The following is a 15856-nucleotide window of genomic DNA, read 5'->3' as shown; positions in this document are numbered from 1 at the left end:
TGTTTTGCTTTGAGCGAGATGGGAGTCAAGGGAGCTGGTGGGGGGGTTATCAGGTGTGTGCTTTGCTTGGGACGGGAACTGAGGGAGTTGGTGCGGAGTTTTATAGGTGAGCGGTGGTGTTTGGTTGTGGAGTCGGTGGTGATGTGGCAGCAGGTGCGATGGAGGGGAAGGGGGCCTGGTGTTGCCGGCGATGATGGCGGCGGTGGGTGCGCTGCAAAGGGGGCGTGGGTGGCGGTAGTGCGTTGCAAAGGGGGCATGGGCGGCGGTAGTGCGCTGCAAAGGGAGCGTGGGCGGTGGTTGGAGATGGGACACGCGTGCGGGGAGCACGGGTGAGTGGTGGGGTCAATGACCCTGATGTTTGTGGTCTCTGGTTCCAAGAATCTTTGCCTCTCTGTATGGTAATAACTCCTTCTGTCCTCTTTTTCTGTTTACTTTGACTCAGGGGCAGTGCTTTGATTCTCACGGTCGGTCCTTTTGACTGAGCGGCTGGACTGGTTTCTTCTGTAGCTTGTTCCAGGCTTCAAGGGTAAGCTTCCCGGTATCTTCTTGGGTAAGGTGCTTTTCTCTTGAGATGGGTTAAGATGAGAATGGAAGAATAAGGTGAGGATTGGATCTAATTTGTGATCTATGTTTTTAGAGAAAACCCCTTTTTTAAGACAAACGGAAAGAAAACACACAAGCTCAACAATGATAAGCACAAACAAATCAAATGTTTTGAATAGGGGAAGAATAGAGTTTTTCCAAAGCACGGACTACTCAGATTCGGGGGCTAAGCATAACTACTATTGCTTGGCTCCTGAATTGAGAACTATGCTAAATGCAACTTATGAGCACTAACGTTAAAGCATCACATATGCACTCCAAAGGGAAGAAAACATCAAGCGAAATTCATTTTGAAATGCCCTAGGGGGCCACACAATTAGAGTTTTTCAAAACACGGTCTACACGATTACCTCTCATACATGCAGGGTTCTAGCCAAAGTGAAGAAAACTTCACTACCCGATGCATGCAGAGGACTGGGCATAACTAACTCAGATCTAGTAGCTTCACTTCTGGCAAGGCTTGCACACAACTTCAATCTGAGACATCTCCTGGATGGGTCAAGAGGGAGCTGATGTTGATGATTTCTTCTGGCGACGACTGAGATGGCAACACGGGGTCGAACTCTTCTTCAAGCGAGACTGGCTCTTATAGCTCCTCAGAGGGCAGCAGTGCTGGCGGGGTGCTTGCAGCTTCTTCCTTGACTTCAAGGGATGGTGCTGGAATCTTCTTCATGGTGAGGGGCTCAAACAACTCTGGCAGGGGATCTTGGGAGGACTCAGGGTGCTCTTGCTTATCCATGGCCTGAGGGAAGACTGGAATTCCTTCCAAGACTATGGCTCCTTCCGGGAGTTCCCAATCCTTCTTTTCTTCGCTGGTAGAGACCGGGTGACCTTCAAGAATCTGGGGATCTTTGGCTCTCATGGGTTGAACAGGGTTGGATGAAGCAGGCTCTTGGATCCGCAGGGCTCTACGTTGGTTATGGGTTACCAAGTAGGCCTCCATCAACTTCTGGATATGCTCATCCTTGGCTTGCTTCAGGGCTTCAACAGCAATGGCTTCACGACTTTCCAAGGCAGCTACACGGGCTTGAGCTGTGGTGAGATCCACATGGAGCTTACGGTTGAGCTTCTCTGCATCTTCTGCTCGGGCAATCATCTGACGGTGGTGCCGAGCCAAGAAATCATACTGTGTATCAAGGGTGAGCAGGTATGCAGTGAGGTACACGACTGTGGGGTCATCCTCAAGCAGCTGCTTCCCTTCCAATGCACGCATCCTGGCCATCCAAACGGGACGGTCTCTCTGAAAGGGCGGAAAGAATCTGAGCGGGGTATCGGCCACTTCTTCTTCATAAAGTTGACACAGGGTCCTCAATGCCTTGCGAGCGACGACTTGGCAGGTGCCTTTGAATCTGTGCCCTGCAGCATTGACACTCCATTCCACATGGTGCGGACTGGATCCAATGTATACAGTCACGACACACTTCTCTGTGCCATGCTCGACGAATTCACGACCATCATACTCTGGCTGGCTCCTGATTCCGAGGCGAACTGTGCATGCTCTCAGCAACTTGGGGAAACCATCTTCATTCTGGCAAAAGCTGGTTTGGCAACGGACCTCCATCTAACTTCTCAGAGAAGGAAAGGGGGAAAGCATTTTTGAAATGAAGGGATGAGAGCAAGAATTTTTTTTTAGAAAATAGTTTTGACTCAAAAACTTTTGGATCAGGCTAAGGGTTACGTCCTGCGGCCAACCTAACAGCTCTGATACCACCTGAAGCGTCCCCAATCCTCTGGGACTCAAATGTGATACAATTACTAGTCCCAGGAGGCTAGTAAACACATTTATACATCAGATGATTACAGATCTGCTTAAACGAGACAAACCTATAAAGGTGGCGATCAACTTTAAGAGTTGGTCCACAACTCGGGACATATCGTCAGAGTGGGGCTGAAGCAGCCCGATATACGCAGCGAAGCAAATCAGCGGTCCAACAGCCACAGGCAAGGTTGGGAACAGTCGTAACTCTTACCCGATCTCCTTTTTCTGAAAAACAACAAATAAGCAAGGGTGAGTACAAACATACTCAGCAGCCCACCTTCACCCGCGGAATGGGGAAATCAGATATAATGCATGGAATACGTGGAGCTCAGGATATTTGCAGAAATAGCAATATTTTATGCAGGGTTGTTTTGAAAAACATTTTGTATTTTGCAAAGCGCATCCTCTCCAAAAGGAGCAGGAAGTTTTTCAATATAGAACAAAATCCCCTGGACTAAACCATCCAGATATCTCAGTAGTTTCCCACTGGTTTTCATTTTCAAGAACAGCCACTGGACTTCCCGTCCACTATAGCTCACGGCTCAACCGCCAGACCTTTTAAAAACCACTTTTCTCAAATGCACTTTTTTTTGAAAACAAAACATTAATTGTCATACCATACCAGACTCGTCCATTCCTGTGGACACAGACTATTAGAATAGGTTTGAACTCTGCGCAGAGGTGTACACTTTACCCACTAGTTTGGCTCTGCGATCCCATGGCCAATGAGACCCAAATCCGACTCTCTTTCTTTCCCCGCACGTCCTAACCTTAACGGTTATCCGGAAGCAGTCAGGCCACTGCCATGTCCAAATCGGACAAAACATTCCCCCTCCTTATCCTCCCAGTGCTCCCCAGCCTTCATAACCCTGGGGTTGGACCGTACGAGTTCAGATTGAGTGACTGCCCACACAGTCTCGAGTGGTTGTACTTATCATGAGTACAGGTAGTGAAAGATGACAAACCGGTCCTTATAAGAGGGGACAATCCTTCTGCTCACGCCTAAACCAGCTGAGCCATCACCTTAGGCCCTCCCCTAAACCAGGGAGTCCTTGATCATCCCTACTCAAAGGTGATAAGGGTGAAAACCCTTCATCAAACACATTTTGAAAAGCATTTTCTTTTGAAAACCCACACCTTTCCTCAAATCATTTGTAACAATTATATCAGGGATTGATTGCGGCAAGCGGCTGGGTGGCCATAATAACTTGTCTCAAAATCATATTATGCATAAAATAACAGGCTGAGGGTTGTGGTTGTAAAACATAGGTAATTTATGCATCAAAGGGATCCAGTGAGCTCGCCGTGCTTATCCGGCGAAGGGGGAAGGGGAGCTCGCGGAACTGGCTTCTAGCTCCACCGCCTGGCGTAGACTTGCAGATCTGGCCTCCACGAGACGGCACGAACGCTCCGATAACTATGCGACATGAACAAGCAAACATACAAACAAGCAAGTATACCAACAAATATTTAGTATAGTGGTCAAAATAGAGATATATGGATGGGTAGAGTCTTGAGCAGAATCTGTGTCATGTGGTGTTGAGATACTACTAGTGGTGGAGCGGAGGTGCTTACCAGGAGGGTGGACTGGAGGCGAAGCGACACTATGTGTGTAGCCGGCAGAGCAGAGTAACTGAGTGGGTGTGGTGTTTGCCTTGGCTGAGGGTGTTGAGTGTGTGTGGAGAGGGAGAGGGTAGCTGGGTGTATTTATAGCTGGGTGTATGTGGTGTAGCACAGTGAAGTTCACTGTTGGTGAGAATAGTGACGAATGAATCGTCTGACTTAGTATGAACAGGAGAGTTATAGGTAGAATATGGGACAAGAGTATTTTGGGAGTCTTCTGAAATATGAACCATGTTTAAGGGATGACATGGTTGGATAGGGAATAATTTGATAAGAATTAGAAACAAGAATTATTGGAATCTGAGTTTGGAAGCTTGGTTCAAAGGAATCTCAAAGTTAAGCATGCTCAACTTGGAGAAACCTAGGATGGGTGACCAGATGGGAAGTTCCCTACTGGAAGGAAAATCACAGTCACCGGAGTCCGTATGACTGGAATATGGGTTTGGCTGGTCTTAAGTGGACTGGACAGCATGATGTATGAGTAGTTGAAATTTGGGGTGATCGGCTAATCGATGAATAGTAACGATGAATAGTAACAATGAATAGTGACGACGAAAATTTACTAGATATCATAGATGAGTAGTAACGATGATGAATAGTAACACTGAATAGTAACGATGGTGAATAGTGTCAGTGAATAGTAATAATGAATAGTAACGATGAATAGTGATGGTGAATAGTCGTATGAACGAACGATGAACGATGAATAGGAACTATGAACGAACGGACGAATGATCGGACGAACAAACGATCGGAACTTCGGCAGCATAACGGCAGGACAAAGATTATCTGAAAGAACGATGTATAGGGACCATGAACGAACGATGAACGATGAATAGGAACTATGAACGAACGATGAACGATCGAATGATCGAACGAACGAACGATCGGAATTTCGGCAGCATAACGGTAGGAAAAAGATTATTTGGACGAACGAACGGACGAACGATCGAACGATCGGACGAACGGACGAACGAACCATGAACGATCGGACGAACGATCGAACGATCGGACGAACGAACGAACAAACTAAGAACAGGGGACGAACGATCGAAGAACGATCGAACGATCCTTGTGCTAGTGTGTGCTTGTGTGGAACATGGAGTGGGTGTGTGTGTGGGGGGGAGAGTTGCCATGAAATGGCTTGGGGTGGGATGAGAGGAGGCCCTTGCCCCTCTATTTATAGCCATGGTGGGGGGATTAGGGGGAGGGATGAGAGGATTAGTGGGAGGATGAGAGGATTAGTGGGAGATTAGCATGTATTTGTCTTGTATAAGTGAGATTAGCTTGTAGAGCTCACCGTATGACACTGGAGGCATACGTATACGTATGAGCATGAGGAAAGTTATGAAGAAAATATTTGTGGGGACTTCAAAAATGATTTTGAAGGTATTTATCAAGAGGAAAATATCTGAAGATATATCGGTGGAATATTTGGGGCAGTATTTCTGGAAAGAACTTGAAGGGGATCACTAGGGAAATATCTGGGCACTATTTCTGGAAAGAATTTGAGGGGGATCACTCGGGAAATATTTGTAGGATATTTTGAGGAGGATTTTGGAGATAATATAGACCACTATATTTTATTTGTCAATATCAACTCGCAAACAAACATTTTGAAATGAAACTTGAAATTCATTTTGAATTTAGAGCGAGTTTGAGAAAATTTCAAGATTTGAATTTTTGGGATGCTACAGGTATTTATAGCCCCAACCACCAAAATGTGGCGGTTGGAAGTCTACTGTCGCATGGCGCACCGGACAGTCCGGTGCGCCAGCCACGTCAGCCAGCCGTTGGGGTTCGACCGTTGGAGCTCTGACTTGTGGGGCCTCTAGGCTGTCCGGTGGTGCACCGGACATCTCCTGTAGACTGTCCGGTGCGCCAACTGCGCGTGCTCTGACCTCTGCGCGCGCAGGCGCGCATTAAATGCGTTGCAGTCGATTGTTGCGCTTGAAGTAGCCGTTGCTCCGCTGGCACACCGGACAGTCCGGTGTGCCACTGGACACTGTCCGGTGCATTCACCGGACGGTCCGGTGAATTATAGCGGAGCGGCCTCCATTTTCCCGAAGGTGAGGAGTTCAGCGTCGGGTTCCCTGGTGCACCGGACACTGTCCGATGGCACACCGGACAGTCCGGTGCGCCAGACCAGGGTGCCATTGGGATTTCTTGAGCTCTCTTTATTTGAACCCATCTTTGGTCTTTTTATTGGCTTGTTGTGAACCTTTGGCACCTGTAGAACTTATAGACTAGAGCAAACTAGTTAGTCCAATTATTTGTGTTGGGCAATTCAACCACCAAAATCAATTAGGAAAAGGTGTAAGCCTATTTCCCTTTCACCGATGATTTGTTGAAGACTCTATACGCCTTTGTATTTGAGTCATAACCTAGCAGAAACCCTTCTACAACTTTGGAAGCAAATTTGGAATTTCTACCTTTCTTTACTAGAATGTAACATTTACTCCCAAATACACGAAAGTATGAAATGTTGGGTTTGTTACCAGTTAGAAGTTCATACGAGGTCTTCTTGAGGAGGCGATGAAGGTAGACCCGGTTTATGGCATGGCAAGCTGTATTCACAGCCTCCGGCCAAAATTGCTCGGGTGTCTTGAACTCTCCAAGCATCATCCTCGCCATGTCGATAAGCGTCCTGTTCTTCCTCTCTACCACACCATTTTGTTGTGGTGTGTAGGGAGCGGAGAACTCGTGCTTGATTCCTTCCTCCTCAAGGTACTCCTCCACTTGTAAGTTCTTGAACTCGAACCCGTTGTTGCTTCTTATCTTTTTCACCTTGAGCTCAAATTTGTTTTGAGCTCTCCTTAGAAAGCGCTTTAGGGTCCCTTGGGTTTCTGATTTATCCTGCAAAAAGAATACCCAAGTGAAGCGGGAAAAAACATCAATAATAACAAGACCATACTTACTTCCCCCGATGCTGAGGTAGGCGACGGGTCCGAAGAGATCCATATGAAGTAGCTCCAGAGGTCTTGATGTGGTCATCACATTCTTGCTGCGATGAGTGCTTCCCACCTATTTACCTGCTTGACAAGCTGCACAAGGTCTATCTTTTTCGAAAAGTACATTGGTTAGTCCTAACACATGTTCTCCCTTTAGAAGTTTATGAAGGTTCTTCATCCCAGCATGTGCTAGATGGCGATGCCACAGCCAGCCCATGCTAGTCATAGCAATTAAGCATGCATCTAGATCGGCCTCCTCTTTCGAAAAATCAACTAAATAGAGTTTGTCGTCTAGTGCACCCTTAAAAGCTAATGAACCATCACTCCTTCTAAAGACAGACACATCTACATTTGTAAATAGACAATTATAACCCATATTACATAGTTGACTGATAGACAATAAGTTGTACCCGAGCGATTCAACTAAGAACACATTTGAGATAGAATGCTCAGATGAAATGGCTATTTTTCCCAGTCCTTTAACCTTGCCTTGGTTCCCATCTCCAAAGATGATCGAATCTTGGGAATCCTTGTTCTTGACGTAGGAGGTGAACATCTTCTTCTCCCCCGTCATGTGGTTTGTGCATCCGCTGTCGATAATCCAGCTTGAGCCCCCGGATGCATAAACCTGCAAGGCAAATTAGGCTTAGGTTTTAGGTACCCAACTCTTGTTGGGTCCTACAAGGTTAGTTGCAATAGCCTTTGGGACCCAAATACAAGTCTTGTCTCCCTTGCATTTGGACCCCAACTTTCTAGCAACCACTTTTTCATTTTTGCATGAAAGTACAAACGTAGTGTTGCAAGCACGAAAGACAGTGGTAGGTTTATTACACATTTTCCTAGGAGCATGAGACACAAAATTTCTCCTGGGCCTACCATTTGAACTTGAAGCAATCATAGCATGTGAATCAAAAGCATTATAACTCCTATTATAATGAGAATTTCTAGAAAATTTTCTATCATTATACATGAAAGCATGATTCTTTTGATTACTACTAGCCATAGGGGCCTCCCCTTTCTCCTTGTTGGGAATCTGAGCCCTTTGACTTCTTAAGTTCTTGGCTTCCTTTCGAAAGCCAAGTCCATCCTTAATTGAGGGGTGTCTACCAACGGTGTAGGCATCCCTAGCAAATTTTAACTTATCAAAGTCAATTTTGCAAGTCTTAAGTTGAGCATTAAGACTTGCCACCTCATTATTTAATTTAGTAATCGATGTAAGGTGTTCAACACAAGCATCAACATCAAAATCCTTACACCTATTACAAATGGCAACATGTTCTACACAAGATCTAGTTTTATTAGCTACTTCTAGCTTAGCATTTAAATCATCATTGTAGGAAACGGGTGACGCCTAAGAGGGGGGGGTGAATTAGGACTTCTAAAACTTTTACTAAACTAGGCCACAATTAAATCCCTAGAGCAAAACCTATGCAAATAATCAAAACAAGAATGTGCAAACTAGGTTTTGTCTAAGTGTTGCTATCTCTACCGCAAAATGCTAAGTTTCAATCTATACTAAATAAGTATGACTACAAGGTTGAAACTTAAATGCTTAATATAAATGCGGAATGTGAAGAGCTAAGTAGAGAAGCAAACTCTCGTGGATGACGCCGGTATTTTTACCGAGGTATCCGGAACCGCGCAAGGTCCCGACTAATCCTCGTTGGTGCCCCTACGCAAAGGGAAGCCCACGCGAGGGCCAAGCACCACGTTCGAGTAACTCCGTAGAGAGCCGCGGGCCTTCTCCACGCGCAAGTGGTGCTCCGCTTCCAGCTCCTCTCGGACGCTCCCCGCTGTCTCCACTATCGAGCTTCCGGCCGAAACGCCGCGGGCCTCGTTCCCTCCGGTACACGGTGGCGGCCGTGACACAAACGCGGTTGTCACGGTCTCGCAAGACTCTCGCCCCACTCGGTACAATTACAATGACTCACGCAAGAGCCGAGGGGTTGTGTGGATTTACAAAACTCACTCAACTAACTAGGATTCACCTAGAGCAAGCGCTAAAGCGGTCTAACTAACCTAAGCACTTCGCAAAGCACCTACGCTAATCACCGAGTGATTCTATTAAGCACTTGGGTGTTTGAGCACTTGGAAATATGCACTATGTGTCTTGGTATGTTGCTTGGGCTCTCACACTTGAGAATGGCCGGTTGGGGTGGTATTTATAGCCTCCACACCCCAAACTAGCCGTTGGACAGAAAGCAGCAGCTTTCTGTCGTCGGGTGCACCGGACAGTCCGGTGCACCACCGGACACTGAACAGTAGATGTCCGGTGCACGCCACGTCAGCCGACCGTTGGCGCCTGTAGCAGTCGACCGTTGGATCCGACCGTTGCCGTCTGCCCGTTGGCACACCGGACAGTCCGGTGCACACCGGACAGTCCGGTGCTACAGCCAGAGAGCGCCTTTCTGCGGCCTCTCTGCGCAGACTGTCCGGAGCCTCACCGGACAGTCCGGTGCACACCGGACACCAGTGTCCGGTGCGCCACCAGGCGCTGGCTGACAACCCTTATCTTGGATTTCTTCGCTGATTTCTTCGGGCTTCTTTGTTCTTGAGTATTGGACTCCTATGCATCTTTTTATGTCTTCTTTTGAGGTGTTGCATCCTCATTGCCTTGGTCCAATTCTCTTCGCATCCTGTGAACTACAAAACACAAACACTAGAAAACTTATTAGTTCACGGATTGTGTTGTTCATCAAACACCAAAACTCAATTGGCCAAATGGCCCGGGGTCCATTTTCCTTACAATCTCCCCCTTTTTGGTGATTGATGACAACACAACCAAAGCAAGCAAATAATACAAGTATTTGAATGAAAATATGCATTTTACTTGCTAAGATGCATGATTGTCCCCACAATGTGATATTATGGACTTAAGCCTCCCCCTAACTCCATAATTCACTTACTTCCTATTTTTGGACCAAATAACCAAAACCACTTGAAAAGCCATTTGTAGATATAAAATTTTAAATTGGTGGTGTTTGATATAGTTTTCATTGCTTTGGTCCCTAAACTTCTCCCCCTTTGGCATCAACCACCGAAAAGGAAGACATTAAAAGCATGTAGGAAGTAAATAAAAGCTTGCCCTCAACAAGAATTGTATTAAATGATATCACTAGAAGGATATTAAATTAAGCCATGAATGATACTACTTGTAGGAGTTCCTCAAAAGATTACTCCCCCTAAATGAGTATTCTCCTTTAGAAAGAGTTTTTCTCCCTCTTTAGAGATGAAGAAATACTCCCCCTGACAGAGATCCTCTACTTAGGAAAAAGCATGTGAAAAGTTAGAGGTGCAAGACATGATTTGAAAAGACTAACTTCCCTTATGCATAGGTAACAGAATATGAGTTAACTACTTATGCATTTAGCAACATGGAAGCATATGATATGAAATATAGTCTAATCAAATATTGGAGAAGACATGTAAAGATACCAATTGAAAGTCAATGGTGAGCTTGAGAGACATAAGAGTTCTTGGAGATTTTGCAGTGGAAGATTGTTGTCTTTCTCCGGGGACTTCATTTTCCTTACAATGAGACTATCATATGAAATAGACTTGAAAAGGTGTTAGTCTCAAAGTGTTAGATTATAGAGTAACCTCCCCCTAAAGGTGTGCATACAAGTTTTGAATACTTGTAGGAGACATGCACTTTGATTTGATATCAAGAGGGGCAAATTATCCATAATCCAAACTTTGGCACATATAAGTTAAATGATACAACTTGTAGATATCAAAATTTTCAATTGATGCATCATTTACTATGGAGTGATATAGAAGCTATGTGCCGTGCTTAAATAAACATTTTGAGCCATGTAGGTTTGCTTAAGTATATGAATTAAAAACAAGCAATCCTACCATATGATACCTAGTATGCATGATTTTAAACAAAAGTACATAACAAATGTAATACTAGGTAAGAAAGGTAAACTAGATAAAAGGTAAATAGATACGCATATCTAAAAACAAAAAATACAACAAAACTAGTTACCTTAGTCATGGGTGGGAAATTTGGGTCCAAGGTTTTCACTAACCCACTTGGCAATAAACTTGATCCAATATGATGTATCCCAAGATATACATCCCAAATTTGCCAAGTCTCTAAATTTCCCGTAGACCTTCGGTCCACTCACTTCCCTTTCGGGATCCAAACCTTCTTGGTGCTTTTCATGGTTGAAATTATCTCCTTTGGCACCCAGATGCATTTGGCCCCCTTTCCTTTATTGGCTTGCTTGTTGGCCTTGATTGCTATCACCTTTCCATTCTTTTTCTTCTTGATCAAATATGGTGTAGCATCCTTTTTGTTCACCTTTTTGATGTAGGTGTTGGAGATTTTGCTTGATGGCTTTTGCTTGAGCTTTTGCCTTTGTTTATCCCCGGTCATCGCCTTGCATTGGAAAGACTTGTGGCCTTCCATGTGGCATAGCCTACAAATCACAGTTTCTCCCTCTATAGGCTTGTTCACTCCCGCAGTGGTGTTATCCTGTGGAGGTCGGATTTGTTTGGCTTTGCCTTTCTTGTCGTACAAAGCCTTGCCAAGGCGAGCCACTTCTTGCTTTAATTGTTCATTTTCCTTTGCAACCTTATCCGAACATGTCTCTACAACAATATTCTCAACAACGACTTGGTTGCAGGGGTTAGAATCATCAATTAAATCAAAGCAGGAAGTAGAAGCATCTTTCTTAATTATTTCAGTTATTTCAACTAAAGATGCTGCTGGGGTGCTACCAATGTTTTCTAGCTTAGTAGTTAGCTCATTATTGTGTATGCTAAGGATTTCCATTTTCTCTAGCAAATTTTCAATAGCTTCTTGGGAGCTAGCTAACTTAGCCTTAAGTTTTTCATTCTTTTTAATAAGGCTATCATCGGTAGCAGTGGATGGAGCACTAGATTCTAATAGCTCAATTTTAGTTGATAGCTCACTGTTTAAGTTTGCAAAAGTTTCAAATTTTTCTAGCAAACCTTTGTAATCATTTTGAGAGCTAACCAACTTATTTTTCAAAGTTTTAAGTTGAGCTTTTTGCTTAGTGCAAACATCCTGGAAAAATTCTACGGCTTCCGCAAGCTCATCTAGAGAGGGCTTTCCCTCACCTTCATCATCACTACTACTTTCATCACTAGAGGATGGAATGCTTTTGTTACCTCTTGCCATAAGGCATTTGTGAGATGACCGTGATGATCGTGACGAGAACCGGTGGCTGCGCGTCCTTGGAGGTTCATCTTCACTTGAAGAATCATCCCAAGTTCTAACACTTGTTAGCGCCTTGCCTTTGCTCCTCTCCTTTTTGGGCTTGGCCATATTTGGACAGTTGTCCCTGAAGTGGCCCTTCTCCCCACATGCGAAGCATCCTCTCTTCCTTTGCTTTTTCCTGTCAATGTTAAAGAGAAGGTCCTCGACCTGCAGGGGCACACCCATTAGATTAATCTTGCGGATCATCCCCATTACCTTTCCGACGCGTCGGATTGTTTCTTCGTCCTCGGAGGATGATGTGCATGGTTGATTATCTTCATCATCATCACTTTCTTCTTCTTCCTCTTCTTCACTTGAGGAACTTGGAGTGGGAGCCTTCTTTTTGCCCTTCCTTTCATCACATGCAAAAGCATATGGCCTTGAGGAAGTTGGCTCCTCTCCCCGTCCCATTTTTCGCGACATCTCAAAGGCCGCGATTTTCCCAATCACAATGGTCGGGGTCATGTTGCTCAAGTCCTCCATGTTGTGAAGGATGGTGATGATGCTCCCATATCTTTGTTGTGGTAGCAGGGAGATAATCTTCCTTACAATGTCCGCATCACCTAGCTTATTTATGCCAATAGAGTTGAGCTCATTGATTATTAGATTCAAACGAGAATACATGTCTCTAACAAGCTCATCATCTTTCATAGCAAAAGAATTATACTCATTTAAGACTAGGCAATGTTTTTGCTCACGAACATTTGATGTGCCGTCATGGAGCTCATGCAATTTTAGCCAAATCTCATTAGCAGTTTTCAAGGTAAATACTTGGTTAAAAATATCCATGCTAAGAGACTCATACAAGCAATTTTTGGCTCTAGCATTTAAATGAATTTCTTTTTCCTCACTCGTGGTGGGTTTCTCGGGATTCTTGAGGGGTTTCATCCCATCACGAGTGACTCTCCAAACACCTAGATCAACGGCCTCTAGGTAACAAGCCATTCTAGCACTATAATAAGGGAAGTTAGTGCCGTCGAAGTGTGGTGGCCTATGGGTATCCAACCCTTCCTCTAAAAAGCGTCGGCTCTTTTAGCAGTGAAGCTAAAGCGTTTCAAATGAGCCAAACCGGGCTCTGATACCAATTGTAGGAAACGGGTGACGCCTAAGAGGGGGGGTGAATTAGGACTTCTAAAACTTTTACTAAACTAGGCCACAATTAAATCCCTAGAGCAAAACCTATGCAAATAATCAAAACAAGAATGTGCAAACTAGGTTTTGTCTAAGTGTTGCTATCTCTACCGCAAAATGCTAAGTTTCAATCTATACTAAATAAGTATGACTACAAGGTTGAAACTTAAATGCTTAATATAAATGCGGAATGTGAAGAGCTAAGTAGAGAAGCAAACTCTCGTGGATGACGCCGGTATTTTTACCGAGGTATCCGGAACCGTGCAAGGTCCCGACTAATCCTCGTTGGTGCCCCTACGCAAAGGGAAGCCCACGCGAGGGCCAAGCACCACGGTCGAGTAACTCCGTAGAGAGCCGCGGGCCTTCTCCACGCGCAAGTGGTGCTCCGCTTCCAGCTCCTCTCGGACGCTCCCCGCCGTCTCCACTATCGAGCTTCCGGCCGAAACGCCGCGGGCCTCGTTCCCTCCGGTACACGGTGGCGGCCGTGACACAAACGCGGTTGTCACGGTCTCGCAAGACTCTCGCCCCACTCGGTACAATTACAATGACTCACGCAAGAGCCGAGGGGTTGTGTGGTTTTACAAAACTCACTCAACTAACTAGGATTCACCTAGAGCAAGCGCTAAAGCGGTCTAACTAACCTAAGCACTTCGCAAAGCACCTACGCTAATCACCGAGTGATTCTATTAAGCACTTGGGTGTTTGAGCACTTGGAAATATGCACTATGTGTCTTGGTATGTTGCTTGGGCTCTCACACTTGAGAATGGCCGGTTGGGGTGGTATTTATAGCCTCCACACCCCAAACTAGCCGTTGGACAGAAAGCAGCAGCTTTCTGTCGTCGGGTGCACCGGACAGTCTGGTGCACCACCGGACACTGAACAGTAGATGTCCGGTGCACGCCACGTCAGCCGACCGTTGGCGCCTGTAGCAGTCGACCGTTGGATCCGACCGTTGCCGTCTGCCCGTTGGCACACCGGACAGTCCGGTGCACACCGGACAGTCCGGTGCTACAGCCAGAGAGCGCCTTTCTGCGGCCTCTCTGCGCAGACTGTCCGGAGCCTCACCGGACAGTCCGGTGCACACCGGACACCAGTGTCCGGTGCGCCACCAGGCGCTGGCTGACAACCCTTATCTTGGATTTCTTCGCTGATTTCTTCGGGCTTCTTTGTTCTTGAGTATTGGACTCCTATGCATCTTTTTATGTCTTCTTTTGAGGTGTTGCATCCTCATTGCCTTGGTCCAATTCTCTTCGCATCCTGTGAACTACAAAACACAAACACTAGAAAACTTATTAGTTCACGGATTGTGTTGTTCATCAAACACCAAAACTCAATTGGCCAAATGACCCGGGGTCCATTTTCCTTACAATCATTAACACTCTTTAAGCTAGACACAGTTTCATGACAAGCAGATAATTCAGAAGATAGCATTTCATTCCTTTTAACTTCTAAAGCAAGAGATTTTTGCACACTAACAAACTTGTCATGCTCTTCATACAAAATATCTTCTTGCTTCTCTAACAATCTATCTTTTTCATTCAAAGCATCAATTAACTCATTAATTTTATCTACTTTTGCTCTATCAAAGCCCTTAAATAAATCGGTATAATCTACTTCATCATCACTAGAATCATCATCACTTGAAGTAGTATACTTAGGGGTTTCTCGAACGCTAACCTTTTTCTCCTTTGCCATGAGGCAAGTGTGGCGCTCGTTGGGGAAGAGTGTCGATTTGTTGAAGGCTGAGGCAGTGAGTCCTTCATCGTCGGAGTCAGAAGAAGAGTAGTCCGAATCCCATTCTTTGCCAAGGTGCGCCTCGCCGTTCGCCTTCTTGTAGGCCTTCTTCTTCTCCCTCTTCCCGCTCTTTTCTTGTTCCTGGTCATTAGCATTATCGGGACAATTTGCTATAAAATGACCAGTCTTACCGCATTTAAAACAGGAGCGCTTTCTCTTTGCTTTGCTCTTGTTGGGATGCTCCTTGCGTCCTTTTAGCGCGGTCTTGAAGCGCTTGATGATGAGGGTCATCTCATCTTCGTTTAGCCCAGCAGCCTCAACTTGTGCCACCTTGCTAGGTAGCGCCTCCCTGCTGCTGCTTGTTGCCTTGAGTGCAACGGGCTGGGGCTCATAGATGGGCATTGGGCCGTTCAATGCATCATCAACATATCTTGCTTCCTTGACCATCATACGCCCGCTCACAAACTTTCTGAGTATCTCCTCGGGCGTCATCTTTGTGTACCTGGGATTCTCATGGATGAGGTTCACAAAATGAGGGTCAATAACAGTAAAAGACCTGAGCATAAGTCAGACGACGTCGTGGTCCGTCCATCTCGTGCTTCCCTAGCTCCTGATCTTGTTGACCAGGGTCTTGAGCCTATTGTACGTTTGTGTTGGCTCCTCTCCCCTGATCATTGTGAACCTCCCCAGCTCGCCTTCCACCAACTCCATTTTGGTGATCATGGTGGCGTCGTTTCCCTCATGTGATATTTTGAGGGTATCCCAAATTTGCTTGGTGTTGTCCAAGCCGCTCACCTTGTTGTATTCGTCCCTACACAAGGATG

Source organism: Zea mays, chromosome 10 (assembly GCF_902167145.1).
Source record: "Zea mays cultivar B73 chromosome 10, Zm-B73-REFERENCE-NAM-5.0, whole genome shotgun sequence".
Taxonomy (NCBI): Eukaryota; Viridiplantae; Streptophyta; class Magnoliopsida; order Poales; family Poaceae; genus Zea; species Zea mays.
Note: the sequence above shows the minus strand (reverse complement) of the source record.